The sequence below is a fragment of the Hipposideros armiger genome, unplaced genomic scaffold (assembly GCF_001890085.2).
Source record: "Hipposideros armiger isolate ML-2016 unplaced genomic scaffold, ASM189008v1 scaffold_539, whole genome shotgun sequence".
NCBI lineage: Eukaryota > Metazoa > Chordata > Mammalia > Chiroptera > Hipposideridae > Hipposideros > Hipposideros armiger.
This window is the reverse complement of record NW_017731889.1, coordinates 299,997-316,807: the sequence shown is the minus strand read 5'-3', so window position 1 is coordinate 316,807 and position 16,811 is coordinate 299,997. Positions and strand designations below refer to the sequence as shown.

General features: G+C 38.8%; 1 protein-coding gene across 23 annotated transcripts in view; it reads right to left on the bottom strand.

Moving 5' to 3' along the window:
* The window catches only part of AOPEP (aminopeptidase O (putative)), a 433,403-nt gene extending 424,649 nt beyond the window's left edge, over window positions 1-8,754 (bottom strand). For 22 of the 23 annotated variants that reach the window (XR_002126899.1, XR_002126900.1, XR_002126898.1 and 19 more), the window contains exon 1: window positions 8,672-8,754. The gene's annotated coding sequence lies outside the window, so the exon portion shown is untranslated. The remainder of the gene's footprint in view (window positions 1-8,671) is intronic. The other variant, XM_019668795.1, reaches the window with a different exon arrangement.
* Between the last annotated feature and the right edge of the window lie 8,057 nt (window positions 8,755-16,811).

Here is a 16,811-nt window from a genome sequence, read left to right as displayed (position 1 = left end):
GTGGTTAGAACGCAGCGCTCATAACACCAAAGTTGCCGGTTCGATCCCCATATGGACCACTGAGCTGCGCCCTCCACAGCTAGACTGAAACAACTACTTGACTTGGAGCTGATGGGTCCTGGAAAAACACACTGTTCCCTAATAAAATTTAAAAAACAAACAAAAAAACTACTCACTTTAAAAAAAACAAGCTGGATAAATTCCATGATTTTTTAAAATACTACAGGAGAAAGGGACAAATTCAGGGAACTGATAATGTCAGAAAAGGGGCTGGGAAACACTCAGTGGACGGAGTCAGGAAATAAACATCCAGAAAGTCTCAGTTCTAGTTTCACTTCAGAAACTCTTGAGCTGTTATGTTCTCAACTTGCTTCGTAACTAAAGGCTATTTTCTTTCTCTCCCAAAGTTACCTACTCAGTGCCAACAACCTTCACCTTCACTCCACTCAGCAAACCAATGATCCATTCTTGACATTTTCATGACTTGGGTCAGCAACACCTCTGAAATATTTAATGTTCATGTCTAACCGCAGAACACGACCTCCTATTCTCCCTACTCTTTCTCTTGCTTACTCCCCAACTCTTACTTATTTCATTAAAACTCCAGTCGTTTGGCTTTTCCATTTTTTCCAATCCATCTGTTCCTTCTGACTCTCATGGTTCCAGCTGGGGGTGATTTTGCCCCTCAGAGGACATTTGGCAACATCCAGAGACATTTTTTTTTAAAGATTTTTATTGGGGAATTGGGGGGATGGGAACAGCGCTGGGGAATTGGGGGAAGGGGAACAGACAATTGCTGTCCTTTTGTTCTTCAGTCCAGTTGTGGAGGACGTTGCTTCACTGGCCCAAGTTGGCACCATCATTGCGCTCTTCCCAGGCAAGGCAGATCAGTCACCGGCTTCTGGAGGGCCACTCACGGCGGCTTGAGGGCCGTTCATGCTGGCTGCTGGCTACACACAGTAGCCCATGGCAACCCACTGCAGCAGGGGCCGCAGCCCACGCCGTCGCCGGTGACTCATGGCAGCCCAGCTCCAGGTTGAGCTGTTGTTCAGCGTCTTAGCTGTCGAGGGCAGTGTCACTGGCCCTCATATGTGGGATCCGAACCGGGGCCCTCTGGTGTCCCAAGCCAGTTCTTAACCATCGCGCCACTCGGCCGGCCCCGGAGACATTTTTTATTGTACAACTGGAGGGGCCAACTACTGGTATCTAGTAGGTAGAGGCCAGGGATAATCCTACACTGCAAAGGACAGTCCCCACAGCAGAGAACTATAACTGTTTCGGAAGTTAAGAATCCCTGTCTGTGGCCTTCCTTACATAATAGGGTTCATTTCTGCCATCACTCTTCGAAAATTTAACCTCAATTCTCTTGCCCTTTCATCCATTGATACACCCGTTCTGTAAAACCTAACCCTCAACCAACTCAATCATCCAAACTTTCTACTTCTAAACTTGGTGTACTGAGCTCAACAAAAGGTAAACAAACAAATATCACACAACCACGAAAATTGCTGACACTACATATTCACAGATTCCAACCTCAGGGGGATGCTCAGCATTAACAGGCAGGCAGGCAACCCCTCATGTCTCTCTCTAGTCACCCCCTCATTGCCTGTCCTTTCCCCTCAGTGACTATTTTAAACTTCTACTGCTCCCCTCAATCCCCACTCCACCAAATCAACACTCAATATCAACAAATTTACCTGCTTCACTTAAGACAACTTGCTACCATCAGACAAGAGCTTCCACATATTCCTTCCCCATCCTATGAACTTATTTACATGTATCCTTACCCTTCTCCCTAGCCCTCCTCTGGGACCTTACTTCATCAACCATCCCGCCCCCTAAATCCTCTGCCTCAACTTCTTCCTCTTTATCTAAAAGCTCTTTTTAACTCAGAAATAAAGTGAATGTTCCAATCTCTTCTTAGCAGAAAAACAAAACAAAACCCACAAATGGATAAAACCCTTCCCTACTTCCACATCTCCCTCTAACGCTTCTCCCTCTGCTCACAGCCACATTCCTTAAAAGAGCTGTCTCCACCTCCTATTCCCATTGTACTCCATCTCACTTTCAGACTACTCAGGGCTCACATTGCTACAATGCCACTGAAACTCCACAGTGGGGGCCAGTGACTTTCTAGTTATCAACTTTAGTAGATTCTCTCAGCCCTTAATTTTGGAGAACTAAGGCAAATACTATACCCTTCTTAAAAGTCTCTCCTCTTTCGGTGTTTGCAAAACCATTCTCTCCTCTTATCTTCCTACCTCTTTTGGCTCTTCCTTCTCCCACTTCTTAGATGTTGGTGTGTCCTGTAGCTCTGCCTTCAATATTTCTCACTTGTCTGTGTAATCCATGCTATGTCCACTTCAAATCCATATGCTCTGCCCTGATCTCTATAAGTTTTTCTAGTGAATGATAGCACCATCTACCCAGTCACCCAAGCTAGAATCCTGGGGATCATCCCAGATTTCTTACTCTCACCTACACATAAATAACTATAAAATCCTATCAATTTAAGTATTTCTTGGATCCACTATATCAGGTCAATCTCTCTGCAGCCTATCTATCGATAATTCAGGACATTATCTCTCACCCAGAATACATTATTACAAGAAGAATGAAAATTAAGTACATATGAGTAAAAAACTTGGGAGTCCCTTTTTACAAGTAAGGATGCTACACAAATACAATGAGGTATGATTCAAAAGAACACAGAATGTTGGTATTCTTTTTTTATTGGATTATAATACCACATGAATCTGGGAAAATCATTTAATCATCTCAGGCTTCAGATGCCCAACTGCTGAATGAAGGATAAAAGAGATATATCTAAGGACCCTCAGAACCCTAACACTCATTCTACAGTTCTATCTCTACCAGACATTACTCAAACAGTTCATTCCTCCAAAATATGTGCCATACTTGCTACATACACAAGATATTACTGGTGTCAAAGAAACGGGCTGATATATCTATTGCCTTTGCTGCCAAAATATATCAGCATATCCTGATTCCCATCAATTTCAAAAACTAAACCCTCAGTTGCAAGTATCAAAGAAATAAAAAGTAAGCAAAATATAAGCCAAGAAGAAAATCATAATGAAATTGATTATATATATATAAATGCTATTTCAAAGTAATTTCTTCAGAAATCAAGCAACACAGAGTAATGAGTTAGCAACAAAATGAGTGTGCCATAAACTACTGTGACAGTCAATAACAACATTATGAACAAAAAGCTCTTTCTACCCACAAAACAGTAGTGTGGGAATTGTACAATATCTAAAGTCAAACACCCACATAATATATATGCAATATGAGAACATAAAAAGTTTCGAGTTCTGTTTTTCAAAGACAAGGCTCTCAGAGAAAGATAATATGAACTAAGCTGTGGGAATGCAGTCTGAATTCCATTAAAATGCTATCACCCGAATCGAATGAGAGGCACCTGTTTCCCTTTTGACAGTTTGGGTTCAGTTGCTCTGCCATTGCCTAAACTCAGAAGTAATGTTCTGTTTTAAAGATCATATAAAATGAGAGGATAGTGGAGGAGTGTAGCAGGGAAATAATGTACATTGCAAAGTTGATATTGATCTAAGGGTCAAGCCAAAACTTAGGATAAAGCAACTATGGAGCCACAAAGCCTGGGTTCAAATCCCAATTTCACCATCTACCAGCATCATAATTTTAACAATTCATTTAATTTCTCTGTGCCTCAGTTTCTTCATCTGTAAAACAGAATGATACTACCTACTTCACAGGTAAAGTGTTTGGAACAATGCCTGGCACACTGTAAATACTATAAAAATACTAGGTAATGTTATCATTATTTTTGTCCTTCCTATTTTTAGACTAAACATTAGGTGAGAAGAAAAATAACACTATAATGTATGCTCAAGTTCCAGTTTAACATTGTTACCAGGTATTTTGTTCATAGTTCACTAACAGTGTTATTTCGGTTGATATCTCCATTCCTATTTTCTAGTAGCTCACAGTCAAATCAAATCACCAAGTACTAAGTTCATACCACATGAAATGAGAAGCATAAAGAGGCATAATTCACATAAAAACAAACACACAGATGGATAGAATAGAATAGAATAGCCCATAAGTAAACCCACACATATATGGTCAATTAATTTAAACAAAGGAGCCATAATATACAATGGGGAAAGAACAGTCTCTTCAATAAATGGTGCTGCGAAAATTGGACAGCCACATGCAAAAGAATGAAACTGGACCACTATTTTACATCATATACAAAAATTTACTAGAAATAAGACTTGAACATAAGACCTAAAATGATAAAACTCCTAGAAAACATTGGTGGTAAGCTCCTTGACACAGGTCTTGGTGATTTTTTTTTAACTGACACCAAAAGCAAAAGCAACAAAAACAAAAATGAACAAATGGAGTACATCAAATTAAAAAGCTTCTGCACAGCAAAGAAATCCATCAACATAATAAAAAGGCAAACTACTGAATGGGAGACAATATTTGTAAGTTATATACCTGATAAGGGGTTAATATCCAAAATATATAAAGAACTCGTACAACTCAATAGCAAAATAAACAAACAATCTGATAAAAAAGTGGGCAAAACATCTGAACATATTTCCAAAGAAGACATGTAGATGCCAACAGGTACATGAAAAGATGCTCAACATCATTAATCATCAGGTAAATGCAAATCAAACTACAATGGGTATCACCTCACACCTGTTGGAAAGGCTATCATCAACAAGACTAGAAATAATAAGTGTGGGTGAGCATATGGAGAAAAGGGAACTCCCTTGCGCACTATTGGTGGGAATGTAAATTGGTACAGCCATTATGGAGGTTCCTCATAAAATTAAAAGTACAACTACTATATGATCTGGCAATTCCACTTCTGGTTTACCCAAAGAAGAGGAAAATAGTGCCATATTCACTGTAGCATTATTTATAATAGTCAAGATATGGAAACAACCTAAGTGTCCATCGATAGATGAATAAAGAAATTGTGATACGTGTGCACATAAACAACATAAACAGAATGGAATATTATTCAGCCATTAAAAAGAATGAATTCTTGCCATTTGCAACAACATGGACAGACTTCAGGAGAATTATGCTAAGTGAGATTAGTCAGATAGAGAAAGACAAAACCATATGATCTCTCTTATATGTGGAATCTAAAACTAAATTTTTTTCAAAAATCAAGTTCAAAGATACAGAGAACAGACTGGCATTTGCCAGTGACAGAGAGTAGGGGCTAGGAGAGGTAAAATAGGTAAACATTTTTCTTTTTTTTTAGTTTAAATAAATTTAAAAAGAAAGAAAAATAAAAGAGGATAATGCCTCAAAAGTATAGCATATGAGAAATGTATATGAGCTATGCTATGAGATATATATATATATATATACTATATATGCATACATACAATGGAATATTATTGAGTCATAAAAAGAAATGAAATTCTGATAAGTGCTACAACATGGATGAACCGTGAAAACATGCCAAGTGAAATAAACCAGATACAAAAAGATAGTGTATAATTCCACCTTTATGAGGTACCTAGAATAGACAAATTCAGAGGCAGAAAGTAGAAGAGGGGTCACCAGGAGCTGGAACAGGGAAGGGGTATGGGGGGAAGGTGAGGGAATGGGGAGCAATCGTTTAATGGGCACAGAGTTTCTATTTGGGATGATTAAAAATTCTGGAAATGGATAATGGTGATAATTAAATGTTGTGAATGTTCTTAATGCCAATGATTTGTACACTTAAAAATGGTTACAATAGTAAATAAATTACCACAACAAAAATAAGATCTTTAAAAAATATAGCCTGTATTTTCAACAGGAAGTTTTAACATGAGTACCAGCCTTAATGGTATTAAAATAAAGGACAGGTCACTTATTCTTGCGTTCCTAACTAGGGACGTCAAAGAAGTCAGTATCAATTCTTAGCTGGCCTTGGTTTAAAATACATACCTGAAATGGATACAAATCTTATGAATTTCATAAGGAACATTAGTTCACTTTATTGATAGCGCCCATTTCTTTTAGCTCCTTGAAGGGAGAAGGAAAGAGAACTATACTGAGGAGATGCCTTTATGTGTGGCCTATGTATAATAGGTGTTTTTATAAGGAGGTATTTGTCCACAGAGAATCATGACAACATGAGTGCAAAAGTACACCTGTGCAGGGCACTATAAATGGATGTGTAACAACAGCTATTCAAAAGTAGAGCAGGTTCTCATGTATTGGTAAACTATAATTTAAAACACTGAAAGATGCCCAAAATTCAAACAGAAATTAAAAGTCCATTAGTTTGAAACATATAAAATGAAATATTTGAACTCTCTACTCCAAACATCCCAAAGAAAAGGTATATTGCATTATAAAACCACAATAAAAGTGAATTTAACAGTGAATAAATTAACATTTTCCCAGAATGGCTTAGGATAAGGGATTCCAGTTAGGATAATTTAATTCTCTAGGAAACGGGTAATTACCATATATCAAATATTATTCAAGTAATAACAATTTTCAAAGAACTAGAACGCGATTTTCAAAGAACCTAAGGTCAAAACCAGATTAATATTAGCAAACACTTAATATGGCTCTTAACAATATGCCTGGTTTGTGCTAAGCTTTTTATATACATTAACTCATTTTATCCTCACAACAATCTTCTGAGAAAAGTATTATTATTCCCATTTTACAAATGAGGAAACTGAAGTGTACAACAGGGGTCAACAACCTTGCCCCAGCCCACTGTCTTGCTAGTTCATGGGAGAGCTAGGACTTGAACTCTGGAAGTGTGGTTCCCCAGTCCCTGCTTTTAATTGCAATGTTTTACTATCTCATGGTGGCATTAAGGAATGAACAACGTAAAGCACAGGCAAACTCAAAATGCAGAACAGCTTGGGGGTCAAATATAATAAAAGCTCTGAGGAAATCATATTACAACACAGGACAATAAATGACATTCATAATAACTACTCTGAGACATAGGGAAGGTTAAAATATGTTCAGTCAACTTAGTGTTTAAGAAGGCATTGTTTAGTGCACTTAAATTTTTTCCATCCAAAATAGCAAAAATATGATTTTCATTTCTAAAGAGGTAAAATTTTCAACTATCCAAAATTATTCATTCCCTGAGTGCTCCAAATAGAAAGGTTGGACAGAGCAATCTTATTTGCCATTTATCTCATTCTTAAAGATAAGGATGGTGCGCACACGTGTACATATGTACATGTATACGTGTGTGTGTGTGTGTATGTGTGTGTGTGTGACAAATTAAGTTTTCCAGATGTTTGAATTCCAGGTATGAGAACTTAATACTAAAGATATTAGAAAGTGTCAAATAATTTGGATAGATGAGTGAACAAACTCATAGAATTATGGGTGACTATTGTAAAAAGCCTAGAATTTAATCATTAACAGTTTTTTTTTTAAAGAAAGTACAGGCTTTGAAGTTATACACAAGCCTGAATTTAAAGCCTGTCTCCATCATTTAGTTACTATGAATGTTTGGCTGAACCTCAGCTTCCTTCTCTGTAAATTGAGGATAATAATCCGTAACTCACAAGGTTGTTGTGTGAGTTAAGGAGAAAACAGTCCCTGGGGTATAGGAGATGGTCAACAATGAGTGATTACTACTATTCCCTAAACTTGTTCTACTCTGTCCTCCAAATATAAGAACCAAATCTTAGCAATTAGCAAGTCATTTGGTAGGCTTCTCAGAATTAAATGAAAAATGAAACAACACAAAGGTACAACAAAATCAAACCATCAATGAGAGCAAAGATTTCAGAATCCTGCTTGCTTCTCCTCCCATATCTATTCTGGTTGGTTTTGTTATCCTGCATTCCTTTATCAACACTATGAATCCTATTATTTTTTGGCGGTCTCAACCTTCCTACTGGGGTTCTGTTGCTTATTTGTTTTATGTTTACCTTTGCAAGGGTAGTTGTCATTATTGCTTGAAAACCAAAAAGAAATCCAGGAACAAGGAGCATTTTAATGAAACGCTATAACTCTTCCACCCATCTCAACGGTTGATTGGATCCCATGTGAATCATTTATTATCAGAACAGATTTTGACATTACTGCGTTACCCCCTTACCCAACAAATGCATGCATTACTGAGCAAAACTCCAGGCTGACAGAGAACGAATGCTCTTTAGGCACACCAAAACTCAAAACTTCGTGCTCTCAAGTAAGGATCCTCGGGGGCGGTGGAGCGGGGCAAGGAGGGAGGTGGATGGGTTTCTCTGCAAGTGGAAATGAACAGAATCTGAAACTGTTTTGTCTGCTTAAACAAGACTGGAGTTGAGCCCTGCAGAGCTAGGGGCGGAGAGGAGAGGGTGAGATGGGCCTGGAGGCAAGAGAGGAAGGAGGTGGCAACTGCAGGCTTAAAGGAGAGTCTGTGTCGCCAGAGAGAGGTGAGTCAGAGTCCATCACCACCCCGAGAGCGAAGGCGGAGGGAAGTGGCCGCTCAGCCCAGTCCTCAGGACAGGGTCAGTCTGGACGACTGAGGGGGAATGGGGACCCCAAGACTGAAGAAAGGTGGGAGTAGGGGCGGGCTCCCGATCGCCTTCAGAATGGGATGCTGCTGTCCCCACCGCCATTTTGGCGCCGGAGATGAGGAAAGCAGGGACCCAACCACGAGCACACAGGTTACCTGTTTCAGCTGCGTGCCCAGCGGTCTCCACTTCCGCAGACTCCGGGTTACTACGGGCTACCGGGCACGCGCCTATTGACGTCATCCACGCGCGCCGGGATCGTAGTGGGCCTAGCCCAGCCCCTAAGGAAGAGTTGAGCTGCGCCGCCGCGGTGAGGTCTGCGCATGCGCGGACAGGGACTACGCGAGCAGCTTGGTTGATTTGGGGGCTCGTAGGGTTATCCTGTTACCGAACTAACTAGTAATGATAAAATCTTGTGGGCACTTAAGAAAAAAAGTTATTGAAACACGGAAGTGCAATTTCTATTCTGTTTTTCACTCTGCCTCTGCTGTATATAACTGTTTACATCTTCATGCATTCCACCACAATTTATTCAAGTCCTACTATGTACCAGGCAAGCACTGTTACAGAATGTGGCATACAGCAGAGAACAAAACAGATACTGTACCTAGCCTCGTGTAGATTACTTTCTAGTAGAGAAAGCAAACACTTGAGTGTCTCAGCAAATCCTTCTTAGAGATCATAAATGTGTGGAAGGAAAATAAGTTGCTGAAAAACTAAAGGAGGGAGGGTGCCTCTTTAGTTTGAGATGTCAAAGAAGAGCCCTCTGAGGAGGCTCTGTGAACTGCAGAGAGAAGCAGCCAGCTCTGTAAAGATCTGGAGGAAGATGAATCAAGAGAAGGATCAACATGTTTGCAGGCTATGGGAGGAGACAGAATGTGATGCCCTTGAGAAAGTGAGAAAATAGGCTAAGCGCAGAATTGATGAGATCAACTAGGCAAGGAGAGTCCTGATCTTGCAGAGACTTTCTAGGTAATTGAATGGTGCATGATTTTCTTTGAAGTGTAATGAGAAGCCAGGGAAGACACGTGAGTGACAGGATCTGGTTTTATAAGATCAGCATGGCTGCTGTGTGTATACAATGAACTATTGGGAGGCAAGAAAGGATGCAGAGACAACAGTTGCTTTTGCAATGATCAGGTTAAAAATGATGGAAATAAATGGACAAATATAAGGAATAATCTGGAGGTGAATAAGATAGACTTATTGATGAATTTGATAAAGGGGATAAGAAAAAGAAAGGTATGAAAAATGCCTCCTAAATTTTCTACTTGAGCAAATAGCTGAATAATATATGGTAGCAAAAACAATTTCTAATATGTACTTCACAAGATTTGCTCCTTCTCCTTTCAACCCTGATTCCTTTGCTTCTTTGTTTCCAAGCCCTCTTGGCTCTTCTCTTACCTTTCTGACTATCTCCCCTCAGTTTCCATCAAGGGGCTCTTCTTTCTTTTATTTTTCCTTAACTTTTTCACCCTTGATCTTCTTATGCTACATCATAGGCTGCAAATCCAAAAGCCTACATGCCCAGGCAGTGAACACAGAGGAGTGAAGCTAGTGGATAGAGAATATGATAGAGAACTGGAGCTCCTAGTCTCCCTACTCAGCTCTAGTTTATTTTTGCCAACTAGGAATGCTAGTCCAGAGATGTCAAATCCTCTCATTTTAAAAGAGAAATCAATATACACTTACATAAAATCTCCCAAATTTTAAATATTGGTCACTAATTCAAATTTTGTTAAACTTTTGTTTTGAACAACAACAACAAAACAAAAAAAAACCCTACATGTGGAGGCCACAACTTTGCCTCCTTGGTGGATATTTTCGCAGGGTGGTGACTTGTCTACTTTCGTGTGACTACCATCTGTAAGCTGATAACTCTCAAGTCTATCTCTCTATCCAAAGCTTTAAAAAATTTCTTATTGAAATACTCAAATTCCACTTAGATGTCCAGTTGGAATCTCAAACTTGACATCTAAAACTGAACTCATTAACTATTCTCTTCCTCAAACCTAACCTACTCAAATATTCCGTCTCAGTGAACAGCGTCAATACCCACCCAGTCACCCAAGCTTGAAATCCAGGATTATCTTAGACTTGTCCCTTTTCTTTGTCCCACTGTCCAACTAACCATGTCCTGATCTTGATCTTCTCAATATTTTCACATTTGCCCATAGCCTCCATCCTTACTAATCTGCCTTTAATCCTTACTGCCTTTGCTCAAGCATCCATTCTCTCTCTTCCAGCAAATCACTTAACTTTTCCACACTTGTTTTCTCACTTGTAAAATGAGAAGATTCAATGACGGTGATTCCCAAAATCCATTACATTTGTAAAATTCTGTTTTATAAAGCCACCAAACGTGAGAATAGTTGCCTAGAATTGTTTGTGGGTTTTTGCCTGGCTATTTTAATACCAAGGATATTGTAACCAGGTTGACAGAGAAAACTGGATTTGATGGAAGTAATCAATACAAAATGAAATTAACAGTGGCTAAACACGGACACAGTTTTGTTAAAACTGTAAAACCTAACTGAAAAATAACTGCTGATTAGTAATATTGAAAACAGGGAAAATTGAGAAAAACAGATGGTAAAATTTACCATTTCTTAAGACTTAATGGAAAAATCTAATTTTCCTAACAAAATTTGATCTACAAAGTTTGTGTAGGAAAAAAATTGGTTTTGTTTAATTAACCACAAAAGAAAGCTCATAATGTCAGAAGCTCTAATGGCTATAATTTGTCATGGAGAGAAAAAAATAATACTGAATTATAACATCAGTGTAAGGTTTACATGTAAACGAACAGGAACTGATACCAATGAAAATAATTTTAGTAAAATGATAAAAACAAGAAACAGTTGAACTGTAGTATAAAATTGACCATGGCATTAAATAGGCATGATGAAATTTATTCCAGAAAAAAACCACCCTCTTTTTTAAATTAAAGATATCAAATAGAATTTTAAAGCTTGGATTGAAGTCAAGAGCATGGTAATTTCTGATATTTACAAGTTATAAAAAGTTGGTTTGTATACAAGACTTTTCTCATTTTGATGATCTAGGGTAAAAAGAACTCAGAAAACTGGAAAAGCGTGCACTTAAAATTCTGTATGTGGCAGTTGAAATGAACAGCAAGATCCAAGACAATAAACCACTTGATATGAGCTTTTTGCCTGGCTACTTTAATACCAAGGATATTGTAACCAGGTTGACAGAGAAAACTGGATTTGACTGAAGTAATCAATACAAAATGAAATTAACAGTAGCTAAACACAGACACAGTTTTGTTAAAACTGTAAAACCTAACTGAAAAATAACTGCTGATTAGTAATATTGAAAACAGGGAAAATTAAGAAAAATTGAGCAGGGTTTTCTGAGCCATTCATATAGTATCAACCATGACCAAGCTTCAGCTTACACATTGTTATGTGTGCACTCATAAGAATAAAGATCCTCTTTCATTGTCTTTTTTACCCCACCTGTTCTCATGGTATAGGAAGAGTTACATTTTACAAAGTAAATTATTATGAACAAATGTAATTTTTATAAAAAAATCAATTTCTAGCACTTGATTCTGGTTTATGTCAAATATGGTGTGTTTCTGTGAAGGATTTTTGCTTAGCAGTTAAAACTATAATTACATAAGTTCCATCTTTCTTTCAGTGTAGATGCTTTTGTTTAAATCTGAAATATGAAAAAATCCTGATATTTTTATGTCAGTTTTTCATATCTCAAAATACATTAAAAAAAGGGTAAATTTTAAGTCATTTTATATTCTTGGTACACAAACGCAGCAAAGTCATAAATGCTTCATTTTCAAACATAATTTGTTAATTACCACTCTGCATAGAAAAATTGGTTAAAATGAAAATTAAATAAAACTCACTGCCTTTTTCCCTCTCTATCTCTAGTTTTGCTTTCACAGCTTCAGTCTTCAGGTTTTGTGTTTGTTTGTTTTAAAGATTTCATTGGGGAATTGGGGGAGGGGAACAGTGCTGGGGAATTGGGGGAAGGGGAACAGACAAGTTGCTGTCCTTTTGTTCTGCAGTCTAATTGTGGAGAACATCGCTTCACTGGCCCATGTTGGTATTATCATTGTGCTCTTCCCGGGTGAGGCAGATCAGTCGCTGGCCATTGGACTGCGCTCACAGCGGTTCACAGCAGCTCACGCCGGCTGCCGGCTGCTCATGCTTGGCTGCCAGCACTCACGGTAGCTCACTGGCAGCCCACTGCAGCAGGTTGAGCTGTTGTTCAGCATCTTAGCTGTAGAGGGTGCAGCGTCACTGGCCCTCATGTGGGATCCGAACTGGGGCCCTGCTGCTCAGAGCTGGTGTCCCAAGCCAACTCCTAACCAATGCTCCACTCGGCCAGCCCCAATCTTCAGTTTTTATATTACAGTATTGGTCTTTAGATGAAAAGAATCCATCAGCTTGTAAATGGGAAATATCCAGTCCAGCAAACTGAAGTCAACACTTGACCCACCCTCGCTTTTGACTTACTCTAATTTGTACATTACTTCTTGAAGATAAATCTCAAAGGTCTATCAAGAAATTTCTCACAAAAGAAAAGTATTTTGATTGGGTCCCAAGAGTTCAGGATGCTGTCATAATGCATTTAAAAAATAGTTTTCTAGAAAATAATTTTTTGATGAAAATTATTGATGTAGTTATAATTTTTATTTAAATATTTATATTTATATATACCAATATCACAGACTCAAAATGGCATAGTTAATATCTTGTATTCATTCGATAGCTCCTGAAAATCCTTAGCTGGTCTTCAGTTCTAAAACTCATATTTATGAATATTTATTCATGCCACAAGCATAGGTACTTCCCTAAGGTCTACATAATTGGAGTATGTATAGCCTGGTTTCAGACATGCTTTTACTTAATGACAATGTTTCCCTTTGATGCTATCAGCTCTATGAAATGTGTTCATATCCCCGCTGAGATTTGGTGCATTGGATTCAGTTTCAAAAGAATTTCTGACTTGGCTCAGGTGAGCTAGGTAAATAGAGGAGGAGAAAACAGACACTACTGGCTGTCCATCAATATCCAGTCTCTTTTCTTCATATGAATAGAGCCCTCACATTTTAGATAATAGAATATCCTATCTTAGCTGGATACATGGCTACTCAGAATAGACAATATTTTTCAGCTTCCCTTGCAGCTAGAGGCAGCCCTGTGACTAAGTTCTGGTTAATTGTAGTAAGAGTGAGTAAGGAAGAGTAAGTGGCAACTATCCTTATGGGTGGTTGGGACATAAGTTTGTCTTTTTCTAACCTCTTTCCTATTGATTGGAATGCAAATGTGTTGGATTCTCCTAAAGTAGCCATCTTAGTTAAAATTCAACTTTCAGAGTCTTATGTGAAAGCAACAAAAGTCTGGATCCCTGAGGATTTTGTGGGCAGAACCACAATACCAGCTCTGAACTATCTACCTCTGCACTTGTACCAAGAGAAATAAGCTTCTCTATTTTTTTAAGTCACTTTATTTTGGGTCAGTTTCTTCTATCAAACTTAACTGATATAAGGACTAGGAGTCGAAAGAAAAATACACAGTAAAGGCATTTGCAGATTTTGTGCAGACCTGAACAGCAAGAAGAAAAATCCTCTTATAGGAAATGGATGTTCATTTCAGTAACACCAAACCATTGAGAATAGAAAGCAAAGCCCTGTAAGACATATTGTCTGAAAGCAGTAACTCCTAAAGTCAGTGTCATGATAAAGCAAGTGCTGCATGTTTGTAGCCTCACTTGTATCCATCCTTTCCATTATTAACAGAACATTGATTTGTGGAAGAAAACCTACTGACCTTAGAGAAGGTAGGCCCCTCTTCCAATCCCAATGGATGAATGGTTATAAATATAAACCAGTTATGGAATCCCATTCCTCTCTGCCCCTTATTCATGGTCCCAGCTCTCCTTACAGCAGAGGGCGGTCATGTTGCCCAGTCTGGCCAGTGAGATGGAAGAGGGAGGTTACTAAGGGCTCCTGGGACTGATTTTACCTCCTAATAAAATATAGTCATAAAAGGAGAGCTAGCGAGCATAGTACTATTCCTTTCTTTATTGCTTGTGACACTGATATGAGGAAAAATATGTTTGGAGTGCCTAGAAGCCATCTTGACCATGTGTGATAAGCATAAGGATGAAAAGTCAACGTATTGAGGAAGGATGGAGAGAAAGAATGCAAGAGCCTGAGTCACTGCTGTCATTATTGAGTTGCTGACCTAGCCACTGATATCTCCCTCTGGAATTCCTAGCAAATAATGTTGCTTATTGTTTAACACTTTAATAAGGGTTAGGGGGCTTTGTTGTTGTTACTGCTGCTACTTGCAATTAGTCTTTGTTGTTTGCAATTAGAAAAGAAAAAGAAAGAATTCCAGCATTGTTTTGTGTGTGTTGCAGATTTCCCTCTTCACTCTTTTCCATACTAACCTTATTTTCCATGTTAAATAGTACTCACTGTTGATACTTCCAATGTTACTTCTGTTCTTCTTGCTTCTGTTGCTGCTACTATCTTTCTCTTTTGAATATATGAAGGTCTGAAAATTAAGTTCACGAACTTGTTGCAACAATATTGCTAACCTTTTTTGACACCAGAGGAATTATTCATTATTAATTTGTACCAACTGGACAAACTGTTAACCAAATTTACTATTAATATTTGGAAATGGTGAAAAGGCTGCATGAAGAAACTTAGACGACCTGAACTTTTCGCCAACAATGCATGGCTCTTGTATCATGACAATGCACCAGTTCACATGGCACTGTCTGTGAGGGAGTTTTTAGCCAGTAAACAAATAACTGTATTGGAACACCCTCCCTACTCACCTGATCTGGCCCTCAATAACTTCTCTCTTTACCTAAAGATAAAGGACATATTGAAAGAAAGACATTTTGATGACATTCAGGACATCAAGGGTAATACGATGACAGCTCTGATGGCCATTCCAGAAAAAGAGTTCCAAAATTGCTTTGAAGGGTGGACTAGGAATTTTCCTTGGTGCATAGCTTCTCAAGGGGAGTACTTTGAAGGAGACCATAGTGATATTCAGCAATGAAGTATGTAGCACTTTTTCTAGGATGAGCTCGCAAACTTAATTGTCAGACCATACATGCGTGTATAATCTTCTCTCTAGGCTGGGAGAAGATTTTGCTACTACTTGTGAGATCATTGTGGCCTTTTTGGTGGGCAAGTGGACCCCAGTTCTCCCCATCATTGATGATCATTGCAATTTGCTTCATCTACATAAACATGATGGGTAAGCAGAGTCCTCCTACAGGACCCAGTCCCTTGTGAGGGGTTCCCACCAGAGAACACTTCACTGGCATCTTCCCAAAGCTATGCTGTTGGGTTTGTGCTTGGGTGAAGTGTTCCACTGTGCTGTGTAGATAAAATACGCTTCCCTTCAGTTCCATCCATAGGAAAGGTTTATCTTCTCATGTGTCTGCTTTCCTGCATCCCAAAAGCACAAGCACAAAAGTCAGACAAGAGTCTTATCTTTCATTCATCCATTCTTTCAATCAATAAATCAATATGTATTGAGCACATTATTAACCAGTCCAAGCTAGATGTAGAGGCTGGCAAACCACTTATTAGTTTAGTCCTTTCGCTCTTTCTGCCAGAAAGGCCATCCTTGGGACACCCCTGAAGATCTCCCTTTCACCTCTTCCACTCTTCCTCATCTTCATCTCTATTGGTTTCTCAACATCCATCTCTCCTCCCAAATTTAATCCTTATTTGTCTCTTTTTGCCATCTTGTCTTTGTTATCTGGAATCCACCTAGGACACAAGTCCAGAGCCCGAAGCCCTAGACTTGGTAATAAACCACGTCTATCTCCACAGTAGCCAGGAAGGTCCTTGATGTCAGGTAGGTGAGGACAGACAATTAAGTTCGTGAACTCATCCTGGAAAAAGTGCTACATACCTCATTGCTGAATATCACTATGGTCACCTTCGAAGAATCCCCTTTGGGAAGCTATGCACCCACACCAGCACCTAGTCCACCCTTCAAAGCAATTGTGGAAATCTTTATCTGGAATGGCCATCAGAGCTGCTGTCATTATATTACCCTTGATGTTCTGAATGTGATCAAAATGTCTTCCTTTCAATATTTCCTTTATCTTTCGGTAAAGAAAGAAGTCATTGGGGGTCAGATCAGGTGAGTAGGGAGGGTGTTCCAATACAGTTATTTGTTAACTGGCTAAAAACTCCCTCACAGATGGTGCCATGTGAGCTGGTGCATTGTCGTGATGCAAGAGCCATGAATTGTTGGCGAAAAGTTCAGG